The following is a 22,500-nucleotide window of genomic DNA, read 5'->3' as shown; positions in this document are numbered from 1 at the left end:
TAGTTTTTGTGGCTCACTGGTGTGGTGGTGGTGTCTTGTTTTAGCTGCATGAGGAGTTCGAATCTCCAGCATCACTAGAAATCGCAAGAAATTAAAACCTCACTATGCATACATAAATACATACATTAATTAGATTAGATTAGATTTATTGACTACAACCTATACATACATACATACATATACATACATACATACATACATACATACATACATACACTACAACTATCCCACCAAAATAACCGTAATTTAAATTAACACCAAAATCATGACGTATACAAAAGAACACAAAGGAAGAAAAAAACATCACAACACCTGCTCATCTTTACCAAACTGCAATACGATGGCAGTGATAATGTTCACGTTTACTAAACTAGAGTGAGGCGATAGTGGTAAGAGTCCTAATTAACCTTGTCCTTCATTATCATTCACCTTGCATATGACAACCTATTAACTCCTACATGCAACGATTCACGACAACCAAAGCGCTGTACACGTTCTTTAAAGCACCTGCGACAAAGGAAAGTAGATTAAAAGAATAGATTTTCCAGAGCCCAACCAGCATAACGTTTAGCGTTGACTGTACGGCACAAAGAAATGTCTGAGTGGTTTTTGATGATTCTAGGAAAAGATGTGTCAGTTAACAGTGTCAGGGTTAATTAAGTAGTTATTGTTCCTTGCTGTTGCTCTTCAGTCATCATCTGCGGTAAGGGTATGTGTGAGTGAAGGGTTTAGTGTAGTTGATGCATGAGGCACTGTGAAAGATTACATACCATAGCAGTTTCTCGGATAATAAATGTGATGTCCATGGAACGTTTTATCCTTTTGGGGAAGAGAAATGGTTTGATGACTGCATGAATGAATTATGTTGAGTATCTTATGCTTTATGGGATTATCTAATGCTGAAGAGCAGAAGAATATGACTAAGAGAGAGAGAGAGAGAGAGAGAGAGAGAGAGAGAGAGAGAGAGAGAGAGAGAGAGAGAGAGAGAGAGAGAGAGAGAATGGAGGAAACACCAATAATGAGAAACTTTGGCCCTCACAATTACCAGATCAACTTTAATAAGCCTAATGACTGACTGTTCCAATTGCAGCTCATTATATTAGCTGTGGCAATTAGGGGCCATTGTTAAGTAGAAGGCGAAAACATTGCCATCCTAAATAGCTCCACCTTGTCTTGTGCCTTGTTAAGTGATCGGGTGGACACCAACACATGCAGCGACGCACACACACACACACACACACACACACACACACACACACACACACACACACACACACACACACACACACACACACACACACACACACACACACACACACACACACACACACGTCATCTCTCTCTCTCTCTCTCTCTCTCTCTCTCTCTCTCTCTCTCTCTCTCTCTCTCTCTCTCTCTCTCTCTCTCTCTCTCTCTCTCTCTCTCTCTCCCCCCCCCCTCCCTCCCAATCCACAGTTTGGGATGACTGAGTCGCTCGATATCCTTCTCCTCCTCCTCCTCCTCCTCCTCCTCCTCCTCCTCCTCCTCCTCCTCCTCCTCTTCTTCTTCTTCTTCTTCTTCTTCTTCTTCTTCTTCTTCTTCTTCTTCTTCTTCTTCTTCTTCTTCTTCTTCTTCTTCTTCCTCCTCCTCCTCCTCCTCCTCCTCCTCCTCCTCCTCCTCCTCCTCCTCCTCCTCCTTCTCCTCCTCCTCCTCCTCCTCCTCCTCCTCCTCCTCCTCCTCCTCCTCCTCCTCCTCCTCCTCCTCCTTCTCCTCCTCCTCCTCCTCCTCCTCCTCCTCCTCCTCCGCTGTATTTCTCATGTTAAAAGTCTTCATCTCATTATTTTCTTCTCCCCTCCTCCTCTTTCCTCTCTCCTTCGTGTAGCACTCTCTTTACATCATTCCTTCCTTCCTTCCTCCGTCCTTTCCTCCCTCCCTCCCTCCCTCCCTTCCTCCCTCATCTTTTCCGTGCTTCAATTCATAGTCTATTTATTCCTCTTATTTATCTCTCCTTGGATCATTAGGCCGTTTTTTTTTTCATTACCATTTTTATGATTTCTCTCCTCTCCTTGATCTTTTGATTTTTTTCTTCTTATCATGTCACTTTTTTATTTAGCCGTTTTTTCTCTCTTCTGTGTCTTCCGTATTGATAAGCAGCTGTTTGGTTCTGTCTGGATAATTATGGCTTTGTCGTGGGTGCAGGAGAAGTGAAAACATTTGAGGCTGTGAGAGGATTAAATGCCTCACCATTCTCTCCTATGTGGGTACAGACGATTTCATAGTAAGGATAGGAATTCCATGTTTTTGTTTGTGCAATCCAGACTTACTCATATTAATAGTTTGAAATCCATGGGGTCTTTGGTTCATATATTACCAGGAGTGTTAGGTCCGTCCGTCTGTCTGTATGTTTGTTTTTCTATGTGTGTGTGTGTCTTGCCTGTTTGTCTTTGTCCATCTGTGTGTGCGCGTGTGTGTGTGTGTGTGTGTGTGTGTGTGTGTGTGTGTGTGTGTGTGTGTGTGTGTGTGTGTGTCTGTGCCTGTCTATTTTTTCTTTCTTTCTTTCTTTCTTTCTTTCTTTCTTTCTTTCTTTCTTTCTTTCTGTCTGTCTTTCTTTCTGTCTGTCTTTCTTTCTGTCTGTCTGTGTCTGCCTGTCTGTCTGTCTGTTTTTTTCTACCAGTCTGTTTTTCTGTCTTACACTTCCACATCAATAACACCGAATTCTGACAGGAAAAGCGATCTCCTAACACTACGAAACAAGAGACTCGCCGCCCTCCTGCATACTGATACTTGTCACCTGAAATATTTATCTTAACATGTCGAGGCTGAAGTGAAGCGCTCGGGGCAACAAAGATATACGGGGTTTGTACGCACATACAGGACTGGTTGACACGAAAGTTGACACATGTTCCGTGCTGCTATCTAATCTCCCACAGTGGCAGGGAGGGAAGCAACAGGGCGAGAGATAAGCTTGATTATACAGCGCGGCGCGGCGGCTCTTCCAGTTTTGGCCTCGCGTTCATTACTGCTTTCTTATCGTCGTTGTGTGCTGGCGGCCAAGTGACGTCTCATCGCCTGGTAAACAATTAATTAGTTTTGTATTGGTAATTAAAGAAGATGCAGCCCAAGTTTGTACCAGCAGTGTGATGATGGCGATGTGACGAGGCAAATAGTGGCGAGACCAATGTTCATAGTCAGTCATGTTTTTTGCGGACTATTTTGAGGAGGAAGAGGAGGGTGAGGGAAGAGGCCCACATTGGAAAGAAGACAATGGAAGTAGAAACACATGAGAGAACAAAGAGAGGAAGACTGAGAAGAAGAGGTGGATCGAGTGGGGCATCGGACACAAACAGAGAAGGAGAGGATGTCTTTGTGGACTACCTAACCCTTTGACTGCAACCTGGTACACCTTTCCCTAATTACCAATCACTCTGAGACATCTTTACGGGGAAGAAATTGCAAAATGTATTCTTTTTCATCGCTAACTTTCTTGTGGATGCTTATAAAGACTTCACGCATTGCTTCTGGTGCTGCTAATTGTTTCGTGTCGCACTTTTCACTGCCAGTTATAGACACCATGTTAACGCTGGCCTATCCAAACCAGTCGACGGAGTATATGTAGTAGAATAAATCCACGCATGTAGATAGTCCAGGGGTAATTACGTAGTCTGTGGCCTGCCCTGTTGGTTCATCACGTGACTGATCAGGGAGATTAGAGGAGCCTCACGCGACGCTTGAGGCTCGGGGCGCGCCGGGGAGTCGTGCTGAGGTGACGCCGTAAAACTCAAGACCCTGACTTCTCTCACTGTTGCTGATTTATTCCTCGTTCCCTCTAAAAGACCCGCCCGCCCCTATGTTCTTCGGCAACTTTCCCTCTTTTCTTTTCTTGCTTGCTTGCTCTCTCTCTCTCTCTCTCTCTCTCTCTCTCTCTCTCTCTCTCTCTCTCTCTCTCTCTCTCTCTCTCTCTCTCAGTTCTTTGTTTCTTTCTTACTTCCTCCCTCTAAGTTCTTTCCTTCTTTCTTGCTTTCCTTTTCCTTCCTACCTTCCTTCTTTTCCTCCTTCCTTCCTTCCTTCCTTTCTTCCTTCCTTCCTTCCTTTCTTCCTTCCTTCCTTCCTTCCTTCCTTCCTTCCTTCCTTCCTTCCTTCCTTCCTTCCTTCCTTCCTTAATTTTTCCATCCTACTGTCTTTAATTCTTTCCTTCATTCCTTCCTATCTTACTTACGTCTTTCCCTCCTTCCCTCCCTCCCTGCTTCCCTCCCTCACCTGTCTTACTTACTTCTTCCCTCCCTCCCTCCATCCCTCCCTCCCTTACCCCTACCCCACTCCCTTGCCTGCCTCACCTGAGCCTTGCGTGAGGGACACTCAGGTGGTCAATTAGAGCGCTTCCTGCCCTGCAATTTCCCCTCTCCTTTTTGCTTCCCCCCTCACACTTTTCCCTCGTCCCTCTTTCGCGTTCACTACTGTATTTTTTTCAACCGTTACACTTTTAGCTCAAACTATTTTTTTTCACCCCCACGGTCGCTTCCCGGAATCCTGTTATGTTCTCGGGCAGGAAGAGAGGGAGAGAGAGGGAGAGGGAGGGGAAAGGTAACTGGCGACACATTCCTGTAGCCAAATGTAACTCGTGGAAAAAGTTGTATTTCCAGTGTTTAGTTTGTATGCGTGTGTTAAACTGTACAGGGATGAGTCTTGCGTCTGGTGTAGGTGTGTATGTAGGTACCTTATGTAAGCTTGTCTCGTTTGCTGTACATTTATGAGCTGTAAGACTCTCTCTCTCTCTCTCTCTCTCTCTCTCTCTCTCTCTCTCTCTCTCTCTCTCTCTCTCTCTCTCTCTCTCTCTCTCTCTCTCTCTCTCTCTCTCTCTCTCTGAATTTGCTAACTGATTGGCACCATTTTTATTGATTTTTCTCAGGTTAAGTGACAATAAAGTAGACTGTTATTCTTTTTTTCCCTTCTTTCTCTAGTTTTTTTTTTTTTTTTGTTTTCCTTGATAAGCTTACGTTTCACATAAATAATAGTAATGGCAACGTAACAGTAATAGTAATGGAAGTAGTAAGAGACTGAGATTTTTCTTTTTATTTGTATTATGGATATATTGAAGAAAAGGGCAAATTTCTCATTTTCTTAACTTTTTCTTACTTCTCTGCCGGACAGTTTTTTTTTTTTTTTTTCATAACCAGTTTCTTCAGCAGTCGTGTTATCTAGAAAATGCAAAATTAACTTTCTGTTCCCTGTTTTCATTTGTGTATTCATGCAGGCTATTCATTTACACTGCTGTCAATGTTAACGAAGGACAAACATAGCAGTAAAAGGTCTATGCAGCAATACAGCCGTCTTTTTTTTGTTCGTTTTTATTAGTAAGCTCCAATTTTTCATTGTTCAGTGCAGCCGTCACTTTGCATTCCGCTTGACTCGGCGCTTGATTTATGTTTTCAGTGCCGTTACAGAACTCTGAATTCATATCTTTTTCAGCGTTCTTACTTGAAAAAAAAAAGTTTGAAGGATCAGTCTCCAGCGTTTGAATGCATGTGTTATTTTCTTTCTATTTTTTCTTTTCTTTTTTTGTTTTTATACGTGAGACTTTCCCTTTTATATTCAGTGGCGCCTGTGTGTATCATTTCACTATTTGAAATCCTTTCGGTAACGTGCGCACACACACACACACACACACACACACACACACACACACACACACACACACACACACACACACACACACACACACACACACACACACACACACACACACACACACACACACACACACACACACACACACACACACATCCAGAGGCATTCCATATACCCACTTACTCAAGTTAATTTCCATCGACACGTGGCACCGTTACTTTCAATCCGTTTCCCTCTTCTCATTGGCTCGATGCTCGGGGCTTAGAATGGAGGGCTTGTCTTATCATTGTTCACCCTCCTTACACTTACTTGGGATGGGAGGGTGGAGTGAAGGTGAAGAAGGACTTGCCTTATTAGTCCTTCTGCCGACACATACTGGTCTCTTAATATCCGTCATAGTGCGGTGTCTTGTGTTGTCGCTTGTCGTGGATCATGTGTTGTACGATTTGTCTTTCCAGAGTATTGCTTTCTAGTCGTCGTTCTTGTTATTGTGTTGGTAGGTTTGTATTTCTAGAGTGCTGCCGTCTTGCCGTCGTCCTCCTCTTCCTCCTCGTCGGTATCTTTGTTCTGTTTGTCATCATCATTATCATCATCATCATCATCATCATCATCATCATCATCATCATCATCATCATCATCATCATCATCATCTTCTTCTTCTTTTTTTTTTCTTCTTCTTTTTTTTTTTTTTTTTTTTTTCTTCTTCTTCTTCTTCTTCTTCTTCTTCTTCTTCTTCTTCTTCTTCTTCTTCTTTTTCTTCCCTTCCTCTTCTTTCTTCCCTTCCACCTATTCGTCCTCCTTCTTATCTTCGTCGTCATCCTCCTCCTCCTCCTCCTCCTCCTCCTCCTCCTCCTACAAGGGTTTCACAAGAGCAATGAATCTTGCGTTTCCACGCCGTCCTACTCACTTTCGTGACGTAAGAGTTAACAGCTATTTTTTGTTCTCCCCACATGAATGAAAACTGGAAAAAAATGTACATTCCTGTGTTTTTCTTCTCCGCCATGCGATAAAAAAAAAAAAGAAAAATAGTACTTGTATCTTCCGGTGGTTTTGAAAAAATGATTTCTGGAATTCCTTTATCTTTGTTCTTTTGTCAGCGGCTGTATTCACTCCCCCAGGTGTTTTTACTCATGTCTGTCTGTCTGTCTGTCTATTCGTCTGTACGTCTTTCTGCCTTCTGTCTTTCTATCTTCGTTTTTTCGTCTCTGTCTGTCTGTCTGTCTGTCTGTTTGTTTATCTGTCTTTTTGTCTATCTGTCCAATTGTACGTCTTTCTGCCTGTCTGTCTGTCTTCCTATTTATTCGTTTGTTCGTCTGTCTTTCTGTCTGTCTATCTGTTTGCCTTTCTATTCCTTTGTTCGTGTTTCTGCCGGCCTGTCTCTCTGTTTATCTATTCGTTTGTTCGTCTGTCTGCTTGTCTGTCTAAGAGTGTGTGTGTATATATATATATATATATATATATATATATATATATATATATATATATATATATATATATATATATATATATATATATATATATATATATATATATATATATATATATATATATATATATATATATATATAACTGTTTTTGCGTTTATCTATTTATCTGTCTGTTGACATATTTATCTATCTGTCTCTCTATCTGTCTGTCTCTGTCTATTTATGTATTTGTATCTTTTGTATCTTTTTATTTACCTGTTTACATTTTCTCTATGTTTCTTCTTCTGCATACCTACCTCCCTCCCACTTCTCTCTTCCTCCCTCTCTCCCTCCCTCCCTCCTTCTCCCCCACAATTTGTCCTACTTCTTAAATCCATCAATGAAGAAATAAAGTGAGAATCCGTGACATTTTCTACCTCCACTCCCTTGGACGGTCCGCGGCTCCAGTGAACCGTGGCTGTGAGGTGAACGTGGTGTCGTGCAGGCGGAGTGATTGATTAGATTTAAGGCTTCCCAACATTACTCCACCCAGGTTCCGGAGTCACGTACGGGAATGTGAAGTATGTATGTACCTACGCATTATTCTTAGTGTTGTTTTGTGGCAGTGACTCCGGCGAGGAAGGAAGGAAGGAAGAAAAATGTTGTCTGTGGGAAGAATGAAGGAGGGAAGAGGAAGATGAAAAATTTTGAGTGAGAGGAAAGAAGGTAAAGGGAGGGAAAAGGTTGCGTGGAAGGAGGAAGGAAGGAAGATAGGAGTAGAGGGGGAGAAAAGGTTGGAAGTGGGTGGGAGAGAAGCAGTGAGGAAGACAGGAAAGGGCATGCAGGAAGGAAGGAGGGAAGGAGGAACTAAAGGGCATAAGGGAGCGGGCGTGGGAGGATTATGGTGGTCTTGGGAAAGGGAAAGTCTTGGTTGCGTCAATAAATAAGAAGAAAAAGAGAAAAGTAAATAATAAAAACATGAACGTTGTATTACTAATTACATGACGAAAAATAAGGTTATGGTTGCAATAAGAATATGAATACTGTACGTAACTAATAACTAAAGAACTAACTCAGTAAGGAAGTTATCAGGTCACAAAGGAAAGAGCTTTCACTACCTTTCCCTTGCATCTTCAGTTTCCCTGAAGTATATATATTGAAGTTACGTCTCTTTCTTCTTACTTTTCATCCCTTTATTTAATCACTCTTTCACCACTCTTCTTTTTACCTACCTCTTGATTACCTTCCTTCCTTCCTTCCTTCCTTCCTTCCTTCCTTCCTTCCTTCCTTCCTTCCTTCCTTCCTTCCTTCCTTCCTCTTCCCTCACTCCTGCCCTCCTTCACCCTAATTTCTTCCCTTGTCAGTGAAAACCTGCTCCCCTCCTCACCCTTCACAGTCCTCCCACTCATATCCCCTCACCTCTCCCCTCTCACCCTTCCTCTCACCCTTGCCTGCTAGGTAGTAATTAGCTCACCTTTGTAAGCCACTCCACCCATACTCAATTTAGTCGAAAGCTTTATCACGCCTCACTCAGCCACACCCTCCAAACGCATCTTAATTGCCACACCACGCAAGCCACAGTGCTCAGGTCACCGCCCACACCTGGCGTCACACTGTACAGGCCACACTGTACAGGTTAAATTATAGAGGTATCTCTCGGGTTGTGCTCTATGGTGAGGTTAGGCAGTATGGTTACACAGTTATGGATTATAATTATACAGGTTATATCATACATACAGGCATTTCAGTTTTTTTTCTTTTTTAAGCTTCATTGTAGAGTCCAGAATGGTTACTCACACCTACATACATACCTACATACATGCATACTTATATTAATGCATGCACAGGCTGCCTCATGCTCATATAAGTCACACTCTCCAAGCCAGATCTTCGTTGCTTCACCATACAGAGCATATCATACATAGTCTCATCATACAGGTAGGCCAGCTCATGTATATAGTGTACCGCACTGTACATGTCGCACCATACTTATACGCTCAATATGCGTTATACTCGTAAATAGGGAAGACTTTTATTTTTTTCTAATGTAAGAGGGGTTCTGGTCTAGGCTAACAAAAATGGGAATAAAGGCCTACTGGAAAAATGACCCCTGAAATAAGGCCTACTGAAAAAAAGAGACCATTGAAAAAAGATTGAAAAAAGGCATGCGAAAAAAAAACACCAAAGAAAAAAAAAAACTTGCTGAAAAAAGATCACTGAGAAAAAGGCCCGCTGAAAAAAGCCTACTGAAAAAAAAAAAAAAGGACCACTGAAATACACAGAACATTGTATACATAGGCCACACTATCTACAGGCTCTGCTATTCACTACTCACTGTCCTCCATACACGGACATATACATTACTATAAGTCATTCAGTACCATATCACGAACTCATTACTAACACACACACACACACACACACACACACACACACACACACACACACACACACACACACACACACACACACACACACACAGTAGTAAATCATACAAACTCGTCAATCATACAAACACGGACACTACCATCCATACATACCTACATACCTACGTACATAAACCACTACAAGAACCGCCAACCATCCATACTGACTATTCATTAATAACCGCCACACTACTTGGCTATTTATACAACACGAGTGAAGGAAATGACCAGCGCCAATAGTAGAGAGAGAAATAAGGAGTTCTTGTAAGATCTGTATAGTGTTCGATTGCTCTCCTCACTTTTTTCTGGAGGTAAAGAAGTATCGTGTTGCTGAGGTTATAACTTGCCTTTGACAATAGTAATGTTCTTCACAGGTGTTTTAAAGAGATCGAAGGATTTACATTACGGGATACACCATCAGCTCGAAGGAAATATATCTAAAATAAGTGGCGTTTCCAGAGAGAGAGAGAGAGAGAGACGCAGGAATTACCGAAGAAATAACTCCAGCTGATAACAGAACGGAAACTAGAATTCAGATGAAGATTCACAGCCTCGAACAAGCTGGAAAATAAATAAAAATCAAACATACACCCAAAAAAAAGAAAAAAAAATATCAAAGAGAGAGAGAGAGAGAGAGAGAGAGAGAGAGAGAGAGAGAGAGAGAGAGAGAGAGAGAGAGAGAGAGAGAGAGAGAGAGAGAGCGCAGATTTGGATTACTGAGTAGCCCTCCTCGCCCACAAAATGCCCCCATAACACAGTGTAATCCGCCGCCCCTCATTCAGTGCAGGAATAATCGTCCGAGCCCCGCTAAGGGAGGCGGATCATTCACTCACATCAGGGCTTCCGTAATCGTCTCAATTCCACCCTGATTGTCTTCCTTCCCTCCCCAGTTAGAGTGTTATTTCAGCATCTCTCTCCTCTCTCTCTCTCTCTCTCTCTCTCTCTCTCTCTCTCTCTCTCTCTCTCTCTCTCTCTCTTTCCTACCTCCTCGTCTTCCTTTTCTTGTCCTCATTCTCCTTTTCCTTCTCGTTTTTCTTTTCATTCTCGTTCTTTCCCTGTTGTTCTCGTTCTTCATTCCTTTACGTTCTCATCCTTGTTTTTTTTTTTGTCCTCCACATCCTGTTACTACTGCTGTGACTCCTACCAACACCACCACCAACAACAACAACAGCAACAACAACAACAACAACAACAACAACAACAACAACAACAACAACAACAACAACAACAACAACAAAAGCATAAACAAAAACAACAACAACAACAACAACAACAACAACAACAACAACAGTAACAAACGTAATCCAACCCAAACATTCATTGTAAAAGTAATCTATTTTTCTACTCCCCCCACCCTTTCTTTTCCCTCTCCCTTTCAAAAGTGCACCCCTCCTAGCCCCCAGTCCAGCCCCTCCCTGTCATCCTTCTCCCTTCACCCGCCCTCACAATGGCCCCTACGCCAGGTAACACCACCTCGTGCAGGTAAATAGTCCCACGATGATCACCTCACCGTTCGAGTAATGAATAAGGTAGGTTAGTTAGGGCGGTGAGGAGCCTAACGGGAGGAGGAGGAGGAAGAGGAGGAGGAGGAGGGATTAGAGGTAGGGTGGGGTAGTAAACGAAGGGGAAAACAGGGAAGGCATAAATGAAAGCTATAGGAGAAGTAAGAGATGAGGCGCCTTGAAGGAAGCTAACTTGATTGCTTTGTAGGGCAAGGAAGATTAGGAAGGCATTGAAGAAAGCCTGCTGAAAGAGGCTCTGGGGACGAGGCTGCAGGGTTACGTGGTGGAGGAAGCGAGAAAATGAAGAAGCCAAAGCAAATAGGTGTAGTAGGAACGGATTGTATTATAAGAAGGAAGGAAGGAAAGGAGGAAGGAGGAAGGGCTGAAATATATGTGCTAGTGGTAGTGGTAGTGGTGTTATTGTGATGGTAAGTGATTAGTGGTGGTAGTGTTGTAAGTGGTGATGAGTGATTGGTGTGGGTGAAGTGGAGAGGGAGAGGAATGTAAACAGTGTACGTAATAGTGGTGGCGGTGGTGGTGGTGGTGGTCTTGATGGTATTGTGGTAGTGTTAGTGTGGTAGTTAGTGCCGTAGTGGGAGGGGCAAGAGCAACTATGACGAGGGGAAGAGGGATGAAAAAAAAAGGAAAAGAATAACAATCCTGGCAATCGATAAAGGAGAGGTAAGCTGACAAAAAAAAAAGATCAAAGGGAAAAGAGATAAAAATACAAAAAGAAAAAGAAAAGTAATTACGAAGAAAGAACAAACAGGAAGTAGGGACGAAACACGTGACTCATTAGGACAGTATAGAACACGAGTAATGGATTGGAGAGAAAAGAAGTGAATGAGAGACAGAGAGAAAGAGAGGGAGGGAGAGACAGAGAGAGGGAGTGAAGCAAGGCGAGGCGAGGAGGACGAACGGACGAAGCAGGAACCAGTATTGATTAACCAAACCCCACAATCGAAGCTAATCAAAAATTTAATAGAGTGTAGCATTCAATCCTGTGTATGTCGGCCCCGCGCTGCCACTCCAACTCTGAGAGACTCCACGGCACCTCTCGAGACTTGGCAGGTCCACCGAGGGATTGGGCACCGAGAGAGGCAAGGTTGACGTGACACTGCAAGGGGGCTGAGTGGACCTTGGCGTGGGGGTTGAGAAAGAGAAAGAGGGAGAAGAAGAGAGGGTTAGAAGATCGTGTGCATGAGAGAGGGAGGTTGGTGTTTTTAAGGAACGTTGTGCTCTGTGCGTGTATGAGTACGTAAAGGTCTTGGAAGTTAGGCAGCTGTGTGTGTGTGTGTGTGTGTGTGTGTGTGTGTGTGTGTGTGTGTGTGTGTGTGAATTTCGCAAGCAAGACTTCGCTTTTTTTTTTTTTTTTTTTGTGTGTGTGTGTGTGTGTGTGTGTGTGTGTGTGTGTGTGTGTGTGTGTGTGTGTGTGTGTGCGCGTGCATGTGTGAGTGTGTCTGTGGGGGCGTAAATTTGACATGCAAAGACTTTTTCGTGTACCCCTAGCGCTATCTTCGAAACTTTGAACAACACAAACGTACCACGAAGTTTTGGCGTAGTTAAGAAGAAGAAAAAAATCTTTGTTTTCTAGATACTCGTACAATTGCATAAAGACAGACAAACCAAATAGTGTCAGATCAATTAGATAAATAAGTAAATGAATAAATAATAATAAAACACAATAGTCAAAAGCTAATAAACATGCTGGAAACCAAGAAACCCTAAATCACGCCTCTAAATCCTCCAATATACTCATCGATTGTCTTCACGCAGCACAAACACCATTGCCCTTGTAAATAGACACCATAAACACCACAAGGCTTACCCTATCAGTATGCGGGGGGCACTAAAAAGTTTGGACACATAGGTAATACAGGTAATTAATCATAAATAAATGTTCTGAAATCGAGGGACAGACGGAGTTAATAGCATCGGGTTCTTGTGGACGGGGGGCTGCCACCCCCAAGTGTAGGCCTGGTGGCTTTTTGCGTCTCCCTTGTTTTCTTCTTTTTATTTCATTTTTTTATATACTTTTTAAGGTTGGTTAAGAGCAACAAAAAGGCAGTAAAAAGAAGAAGAAGAAAGAAAGAAAAGAAAAGAGAAAAAGAAAGGAAGAGGAAAAGAAAGAAGGCCCTTTGAAGATGCCAGAACCCGCCCCCCCCAAAAAAAAGTTAGAATAAGAAATTTCGCCAAAAAAAAAAGATCGAACATTCATATCGCCCATCGATGAAAATTATGAATAAAAATGAGTAAAAAAAATAATAAATAAAAAAAATAACATACATTTCACCAGTGTCCAATCGTATTTGAGGTCACCATGCAGTCATTATATGAGCAATTGTTCACGTGATTCAGGGCGCCGCGGGAGCCAAGCACTCGACCCAGTTCTTAGACAGTTGTTGAGTTCAATACGTAGAGGCAGTGCGTGTCTGTTCGAGCGCACTCCAAATGTACTGGTGGCGTGAGGTGGCCCGTGTCTTTTTTTCTTTGTCTTTTTTTTTTTGCGTTCGTGTGTGTGTGTGTGTGCGTGTGTCTTCTTGTGGTTTATTTAAGCAGGCCACCGATCCGATCTGTTAGTGATAAGGAGTGGTAGTAGTAGTAGTAGTAATGATGGTAGTAAATATTTGTAGTCTTGTTGTGTTGTGTGATTTCTTTGATTGCTGTAATCGTAGCGGAAGTAGCAATTTTGGCGTCAAATTTAGTAGTAATTGTATTAATGATAGTAATGGTATCGATATTATCATTATTATTATTATTATTATTATTATTAGTATTAGTATTAGTATTAGTATTATTATTATTAGTAGTAGTAATAGTAGTAATAGTGGTAGTAATAATAGTAATAGCGGTAGTAGCACCAGCAATATTAGTAGTAAAACTCGCTATAGAAATAGCCACCCTGTTACTGGAAACACGACCCCTAAGTGACCCAGTCCCGGTGTCATCGCACTCGCTGCTACACGCGGTCAGCACAAGCCCGTGGGAGAGACGTCATAGCTGGTTGTCCCTCGCTTCTCCCCTCTCCCTTCTAACCTGCTCGTTATGGGGAAGTAGGAGAGAGGAAAGAATAGCCGAGGGGGAGGGAGGAGGACCAAGGGTGGGAAGGGAGAGGGTGGTAAGGGCCAACTCTCTCGTTCAATACCTGATTGGCGATTATTGACAAGTACCGACTTACTGTCTGTCCCTGCCATGGGCTTATGTTGCCGCGGGCAGGTGAGGTGGAGGCGGAGGCAGGGCGAGAAGAGGAGAGGTCAGGGGTGGCCAGGGAAAGGACGTCGGGGTGGCAGGGGACGGGAGCTGGACGTGGTCTGGTGGGATTACGAGGAAACATGAGGACCAGGGAAGTGAAAATGAAAGAGGCGATGACGAATAATGTTCTGAGGGCGGCAGGGTGCTTGCAAGGGGAGCTGAGGGATGGATATTACGTGGGTGGAGGAGAGTGTGACGCACAGTGCTGTGTCATTATCCCCTGCCTCTGTCTTCACTCCTGTCCTCCCACTCTCGACGTCTTTTCTCCATTTTATCATCGATTACCGTACTCTTTTCAGAATTCAGTCCCTTTACTTTTCTCCTTTCTAATTCTCCTCGTCCTCTACTTCCTATAACTCCCCTTCCCTTCCTCGAACACTTCCTCCCCTCGCCTCGTGCCCCTCGTGTAAGCCCCAAATCTTCCCCCTCTGCGCACCCTCTCCCCGCCGCCCCACCTGCTCGCTGACAGAGGGGGGCGGGGAGGAGGGGAGGGCTACCTGGGATTATGGTGCGTCATTAGCGGCGGCCAGGTACAGCGGGTTGGGAACATGGGATAATTTGCCTACGGTCTGATCATAGCGGCGAATATCCGTAATCCGGTGGTGGGCGGCTGTTTCCGGACTTATCTTCATCGAGCAGTTTGTGGGTCGCGTGCGGGTGGGGTGGCGCCGGGTCCATGTCAGGTAGGCGGGTAAGGGCGGCTCAAGTCTATGTTGGGGAGTGCGGCGTGAATATTGTGTTGTGTTGTAGTTTTGATGGTTTGAGTTGTTGTGAAGATTTCTGTTGTTGTTGTTGTTGTTGTTGTTGTTGTTGTTGTGTGTGGTGTGTGTGTGTGTGTGTGTGTGTGTGTTGTATGAGTGATTCAATTTTAGTGAGCTCTTTGAGATTATATGTACAAAGTATCGCGTCCTTTGTCCTTATTTTCCGAATTGCATTGTTACATTGCATTCATGAGAAATTAATAGAAAAGATCCAGAGGGAGTTACACACACACACACACACACACACACACACACACATCGTCAATAGCGCATACATAACCTATCCTCTCCCGTGGCCCTTGAAACACTCTCTCTGTACAGCTGAGTAGGTCCACACAAACAAGACCCGGCCAATACTCAGACCAATGGCGGCTGAGAGCGTAACTCACCTGCTCTTCCATGCCCTCGCCTACTCTCTCCCATGCCTTTCCTCTGTCCTCACCTGGCCCTGTCCTCTCCCCTGTCCTCACCTGCCCTCCACTACCCTCATCAGTCCTCGAGCCCACTTACCTAAATGTGGAATGTTGCGGATGGTTCTTGTGTTTTGCATTTTCCCCAAAGCGTCTTAACCGGTCCACTATACACGCGTTTCTGTCAACAAAGCCATTGACTAGTCTTAGCGGTGCTCATCGCTCCTCTAAGGCCGTGCTGGATTGCTGCCAAGGATAATGGGAAGTACAAAGGAAGCATCCGTCTCTATACCAGCCTGATACCCTCACAAGGCAGGTCGTCGAGACATACAGGCGCCCACGCCTCCTCCTCCAGTCCTATGTGAGTGGAGAGGACAGACCATTGCACGAGAGCCAGATGCAGAAGCTTGCTAAGGAAATGTACTCTCTTTCTATCTGATGGATGCTTGCATGTCCTCGCTCTGTGCCAAAATATCACGAGGTTATTGAAAGGCACAGATAAAAGTATAGAAACTGCACACGTGTCAGTTCTCGTATAAAACGTACATATCTCATACATAATACCTTAGAGAAATGTTTCTTAGCCGTCACGCTCGGTCATGCCGGGATGAAGTTTTCTGGGTCAATATTGAAAAGGTCATCTTAGGACTGGAGGTATGAATTTTATTTATTTGTTTATCTAACCTGACCTGGAAATTCTGGAGGCAGGTCACTGTACGGTTTAGAATGTTAGTACGTGCATTAACATAAGGAAATTGATACTTAAGAGCTGCTCTCTGCCTCACTATCGTAATAAATCACAAGTGGGAACAAATATATTGGTGTTTAGTCGAGGATCGGTGAGGTACATTGTGTCTTTTGGGTCAGACTCCCGCCTTTTAACACTTGTCCGAAAATGTCCAAAATTACGTCGAAAAGCATTTTGAAACATTCCTCTTGAAAGGGGATAGGCAGGGAAATGCCCTTAAAAAAACAAGAACACAAAGGAGGTGTTTCTTATACACACTCTTGTACACGATATCCTGGGTCACTTCTGTCTCGCACTTCTGTCTGAATGGCGTCAATAACTTTACTCTTATGTGATATCCAAAGCTATTTATGTGATGTGGAGGACCAATTTTACATACAGATACACAGGCAATCTTCCTTTTCCTCCTTCGTTCCTCCCTGGTGGCCGATTGCTGTGAGTGAGGCGCCGCGAGGCCTCGTGGTCGTATTTCACAAGGCACCGTATTGGGGGAAGAGGAGGAGGAGGAGGAGGAGGAGGAGGAGGAGGAGGAGGAGGAGGAGGAGGAGGAGGAGGAGGAGGAGGAGGAGGAGATAATTATTAGGTATTGTATTATAATGAACTGCCTTGAAATCTTATTATGTACTTGGATGTTGTGATATAATATATTCATGTGTTAGCGACTATTTTTTTATTGTATTATTTTTTATAGGCTGAGGAAGTAACCGTACATAGTATATACACCTCCCTGAATCTGTGTTTTTTTTTTCATTAGTTTTGTGTGTTAATAGTGACTGACCTATAGTGGTGGTGTTAAGTGTCTTCTCGTATACTTCCAGTCAAGTCGGTTAACGTGCCACTCACTTTACCACAGTCCTTAACTCCTTCCCTCAAACTTAAGACCTTCTAATTTTCTGAGAGTCTCCTTGCAAAACTTGACAATTGATAGATTCTAAGATCAAAGGACTTCATATTTGGGAGAGGAAGCGCAAAACACTAGCGGTGAATGCTGCAGGATGTTTGTTGATTGTTGCTCTACCTGTTGTTATTTCGCTGTTTTATTTAGTCTAGGTTCTATAGAAGGTAACATTGAGGTGAATGTGTTCACGCGTAACGTTCTCTTTTTCATTCCAGGCCTCAGGTGGCGGTGGGAGTTACCGGTGTGTGGTTCACGTGCGTCTCCTGGCCAGTGACACATGCCCCAGCATAATTGTGAGTAAAGATAATTTAACACGTATATTTATAATCATTGCCTTGAACTGCTTGCAGGCTGAGGTCAGTCGGCTGTGTATCTTTACGTATATTTCTGCGTGTATATCTCTGTATATCAGTGTGCATATCTGACGCCTGTTCCTAAAACTTTTCCTAGATAAGTCACCTTTTTTTTCTTTTTCTGTCGTTTCATTTCCTTACATGCTCTAATCCTCGTATGCTCCCTGCTCCCTTTCCTCTTACGTACTCTAACACTACTTATGTACGAGTGTTATACGTACATGTGCACTCTCATAGTCATCTGGTTTTCTACAATTTTTTTTTCATTGGAACAAAATCTTTGGACGCACTGGATTCCGTCCACTCCGTATTCCAATCCTTACCTCTACTTAACATATCAAATTTGTAATGTACGCTTTCATAGCTTTCATAATTCATTCTTCTTGCACCACAGGCATTTAAGTAACTCATTTGATCCGCTTACATAATTAATCTGTCTGTCTTTCCCTTCCACATTTGTAAATGTCTGCCTTGTACGTTATCATTACCGCCTTCGCTTGTCCTTTTTGTTGAGGAAGGATGAACATTATGAGGAGGGGGTCGCTTTAGCTGTGATTGAAAGCCAGGTTACCGGTAATCGTGCCCCTGATAACGCTAGCCACTGCAGCACTCGTGAATGTTTCTACACTGAAATACACGCCAGTGAATTAGAGCAGTGTGTTTGTGCCGTTGTGGGCTTCCCTTGAGGTGCTGCCATTGTGCTCATGGCTCCACTGTATGCATGAAGGCCTCAGGAATGGCTATGTATTTCACAGAATGGTTCCTTCTTGATTATATATAGAAGGGAACGGTATTCCGGCAGCGAGTGTATCTTAGGCATAATCTTTGACCCTGGACTGAAGTAGCCTTAGTTCAGTGGGAGGCATTTTATAAGGGCTTAAAAAAAAAATAAGGGAAGCTGCAAGAAGCCGCCAGGAATACACGTGGAAGCCCCTATACGAAACATACTTTTTTTTTTTTACGTAAGGGGATCACTGGCCAAGGGAAACAAAACCAGAAACAAAAATCCCACTTAGGTGCCAGCCCCAAAAGACGTCAAGAGAATCATCGAAAACTGAAGGATAAGTGTCTTGAAATCTCCCTCTTGAAAGAGTTTAAGTCATAGGAAGGAAGAAACACAGAAGCAGGCAGGGAATTCCAGAGTTTACCAGAGAAAGGGATGAATGATTGAGAATGCTGGTTAACTCTTGCATTAGAGAGCTGGACAGAATAGGGATGAGAGAAAGAAAAAAATTCTTGTGCAGCGAGGCCGCGGGAGGAGGGGAGGCATGCAGTTATATTTCAACTTATCATCCTCATCGCCGCGGGCACTAAGGCTGATAGTTTTGGCGTCTTTCTATCAAGGTGGGGGTTAAAATTCACATGCTGCTGCTAATAACCGTGCAAACTTATGTCATGAAATTTGCTGTCCCTGTTATTCTACTCCTCTGTTTGTGGCTCACAAGGCAGTCTTCTCGTCTGGCACCTGTTTCACCTCCAGTAGCTCCTCCCGGCGCCCGCCACGCCAAGCACTTTTCCCAAAATTCACTTGCCACCGGTTTTGCTTGACGCCATCCCCATCAGGCGTCACTGCCACTAAACACCAGCCCCACCAAACGTGCCATTATGCCCACTCATCTCTGCCGGTGCCTTGCGAGGCTTCCACCGCTGTGCACCTGTACGGCCTGTCACCCGCCACACCAGTCATCCAGTCGCTGGTGTTTCATCCTGCCAGTCATCTGCTCCACCAGTCACTCGCAACTGTAGTTTTTCGTCTCGTCCTGTCACTCACCAACTCGCCCGTCACGTATTCTACCAATCACCCGCCACCTAGTTATTATTATCCCGTCAGTCACCCAACACGCCAGTCACCCGCTCCACCCAATCCTCCAGTCTTTTGCTCCGCCAGTCACCCAGTCCGTAAGTTACCGATTCTAACAGTCACCCAACACGCCTGTCACTCAACCCGCCAGTCAACTTTTCCGTTAATCATCCACCTCTCATTTTTTCTCCCCGCCAGTCACTCACCTCGCTTTGCCATTACGCTCCCGCCACACATCCACCTTGAGGCACCATTCAGGTATATATAGACGGCAGCATCACCAGACACCTGCCCCGCAATACACCAGCCCCACCAGGTAACCACGCTGCGGCAGACGCCATCCTCGCCAGACACGAATCCCGCCAGACTTAAGCAGCGGCGGGGACTAGACCCTCCACACCAGCCCCGCCAGACACTAACCCAAAGGTTCGCCATTGATCCCGCCCCTCGCTCGGAACATGACCGCATTCAAAGGTTAGGACGCGGATTCATTCACCATTCCCACTAGCCACTGTCAACAGGCGCCCTTCCATGTTTCCACAAGTCCTTTAACTCAGGCTCTCCACCATTACAAGTGCCCACTACCACACGTCCCCGCTACACGTCCCTTCCTGAAGTCCCTCGCTACAACTTAGACTTTCCAGCATCACAAGTGCCCACTACCACACGTCCCCGCCACACGTCCTTACCAGAAGGCCTCCGCTTCAACTCTCCACCATAACACCTTCCCCACCAGGAATCAGCCATAACAGGCCCTCCACTACGCCCGTAACGGTCACCCACAGTATTGACTCTTCCACTTCACCCGTCCTCCAGCACACATCCTTCGCCACAAGTCGCCGCTATATAGTATGCCGCCTCCAGCTCGTCACCACATATGTACCGGGTGATAATAGCCTCTGGAATGCTTATGTCATTTGTTATTACATATCTTATGAAAAATACAACTAACAACTACTTCATTTTTCACTGGCGGCATCGTTGACAACGTACGATAATAACGCTATTTTTTATTTCCTCTCACTGAATTCCTTTCCACTGAATTCATCAGTTGCTCTGTTTCTGCTTTTTTGATGACTCATAGTGCTTTAAATAACATTGTACATTTTATTCAGCAATAAATGGCTCTCTAGATTTACTCTATCCTAGTTAAATTAGTGAGTTTATTATTAGTATCAGTATTTTCGCTAGAAGTGGTAGTAGTAGTAGTAGTAGTAGGTAGTAGTAGTAGTAGTAGTAGTAGTAGTAGTAGTAGTAGTAGCAGTAGCAGCAGCAGTAGTTGTAGTAATAGTAGTAGTAGTAGAAGAAATATTTGCGCGCTTAAGTATGAATATCATTTGTATATCCTTAGAAATTTTCCCACAAAAAGGAAGATCAATTTTTCTTTTTCTCTTTTCTTTTTCTATTTTCTTTATTTTTTTCTTTCCAATATTTTTTCCGTTTCGAATATATTGCAGCTTTGAAAGGACGATTTGATTCCATCAAATTTGCAGCATTAGGGTGAGGTGATCCGGTGGTGATGGTGCTGGTGGTGGTGGTGGTGGTGGTGGTTGCCTTTGGACAGACGCGAGAGGATCAGTCTGGCTCGTGTGTGTGTGTGTGTGTGTGTGTGTGTGTGTGTGTGTGTGTGATTGCCAAAGATCGATATTACGGAAGAGATCGTTAGGCAGAAATGACCTCCAACACACCACCATCACATCTGTCCATCACTATCACTGTTACCTTGCTCGTTCACTCACCTGTCTCCTCCCAACACCACTACCTACCACCATCTCACTACAACCCCCCTCTCTTCCCCACTTCCCTCCTTCTCCCACTTCCCCTTTCCCGCCACGTCTCCCTCTCCCTCTATCACCACCATCGGGAACACCCACCCACTCCAGTCAGTCACCCACCACCATCACCACCACCATCACCACTCATCTAGATACCCGCACTTGCCTCACCCGCCAGCATGGTCACCAACCGCCTTACCTGCATCCAAGTGGCCACAAAAATAAACTTTCCTATGACTTTTACCTGTGACTCTTAAGGACCCACGACTCTATGACAAGTAAGAGTCACCCAACAAAGATCCATTGACGAGTCCCGCCGCCAGACCCTCACCGCGGCGATGTATTGGACGGGCGAAATGTATCCGGACTGTCTGGCGAAGCTACTTCAAAACCCCACATCATTACTGCTGGCTGAGTCATACAGAAGCGCAAAGGGAGAACAGGCTTTTCAGTCGGGGCTTTTATATAAGAATCGAATCCTGGAGGTAGATCTTGTCGGCGTTAAAAAAGGTTTACAAACCATGATGTAGGTGCTAGACACGAGGAATGCGGGAATCGGATTGCGATTTCTGTGAAAGGCGATGAAGGTGGAGGATGGAGGGTGGGAGAGCTTGCTGTTCATACTCGTATATCGCAGCGTTGCGAGGAAGTGATACATCTGTACATATGTCACAGCTTTTCAAAGACGGCAAGGGATGAAAGTTTGTATTGTTGTGAGAAGCGTGGCAGGTTCCAGTGACAAGACGTGTATTGACGCTCGTGCCTTGAGTCTGAGCCGGGTGTGTGTGTGTGTGTGTGTGTGTGTGTGTGTCATGGAGGATAATGAATGTTTAGGTAATATATTACGTAACTTAACTATACTAATATTTCCATTTTCATTACATTATATGTAATCAAAGTTGTGGGAATTCATTGTAATGTGGGCGTTGCCAGAGTTAGTGCCAGAACATTACTAGCCAGCGACACACCTTGTGAATCAACACCACAGTAGGGACTCCACGTAAACCAGACCAGCGCGTAATTAACACATGGGGAAAGCTTGGGTAGCGTCAGCGGCTGAGCCAGAAAGTTAGGGCGAGTGAACACCTGTCACCTCTCCCCGCGTGGGTCATTCACTCAGATATGCCCGCACACCGAGCCCCGGGAACCTTGGACGGAGAGTGACATGTGCTACATTGAGTCCTCCCTGGGGATACTTAGAGGCTTAGATCGCGTAGCGAATAGCGGAGATACAACCCCACATGGGATCACCGAACTGAGGGAGCCAGTATCCGGCAGGTGTTCCCGCAGCTGTGACTTCTCTCTCTCTCTCCCCACTGTCTGTGCTATGTACTCACTTCCCCACCCTTCCTTGTCTCCCTGATGTCATTGAAAGCTGTATTCACTCATGTCTTTCCCTCCGTAAGCAAACTGCGGCGTTCTTAATCTACGTCTTGACTTACCTTAGAGTTCAGTGGTGCTGGTGGCGTGTCACACTGAAAGTTAGAGTGATAGCAGCGTCTTCTGCGTTACCAGCTTCTCTGCATGACGTGACGTATCCAGTCCCAGCAAACTTTTAGTGGTC

The 22,500-nt window shown here is 44.4% G+C and overlaps 1 protein-coding gene across 2 annotated transcripts in view; it reads right to left on the bottom strand.

The window, feature by feature from the left end:
- The window catches only part of LOC135099916 (forkhead box protein J3-like), a 105,476-nt gene that overhangs the window by 82,488 nt on the left and 488 nt on the right, over positions 1 to 22,500 (bottom strand). Inside the window, exon 1 of one of the 2 annotated variants that reach the window (XM_064002617.1) lies at positions 22,379 to 22,500. This exon is cut by the window's right edge and continues 488 nt beyond it. The gene's annotated coding sequence lies outside the window, so the exon portion shown is untranslated. Of the gene's footprint in view, positions 1 to 19,367; positions 19,595 to 22,378 lie in introns of those variants that run through there. The other variant, XM_064002619.1, reaches the window with a different exon arrangement.

The sequence above is a fragment of the Scylla paramamosain genome, chromosome 4 (assembly GCF_035594125.1).
Source record: "Scylla paramamosain isolate STU-SP2022 chromosome 4, ASM3559412v1, whole genome shotgun sequence".
In the NCBI taxonomy this organism is placed as follows: Eukaryota; Metazoa; Arthropoda; class Malacostraca; order Decapoda; family Portunidae; genus Scylla; species Scylla paramamosain.
Note: the sequence above shows the minus strand (reverse complement) of the source record. Positions and strands in the feature narration are given on the sequence as shown.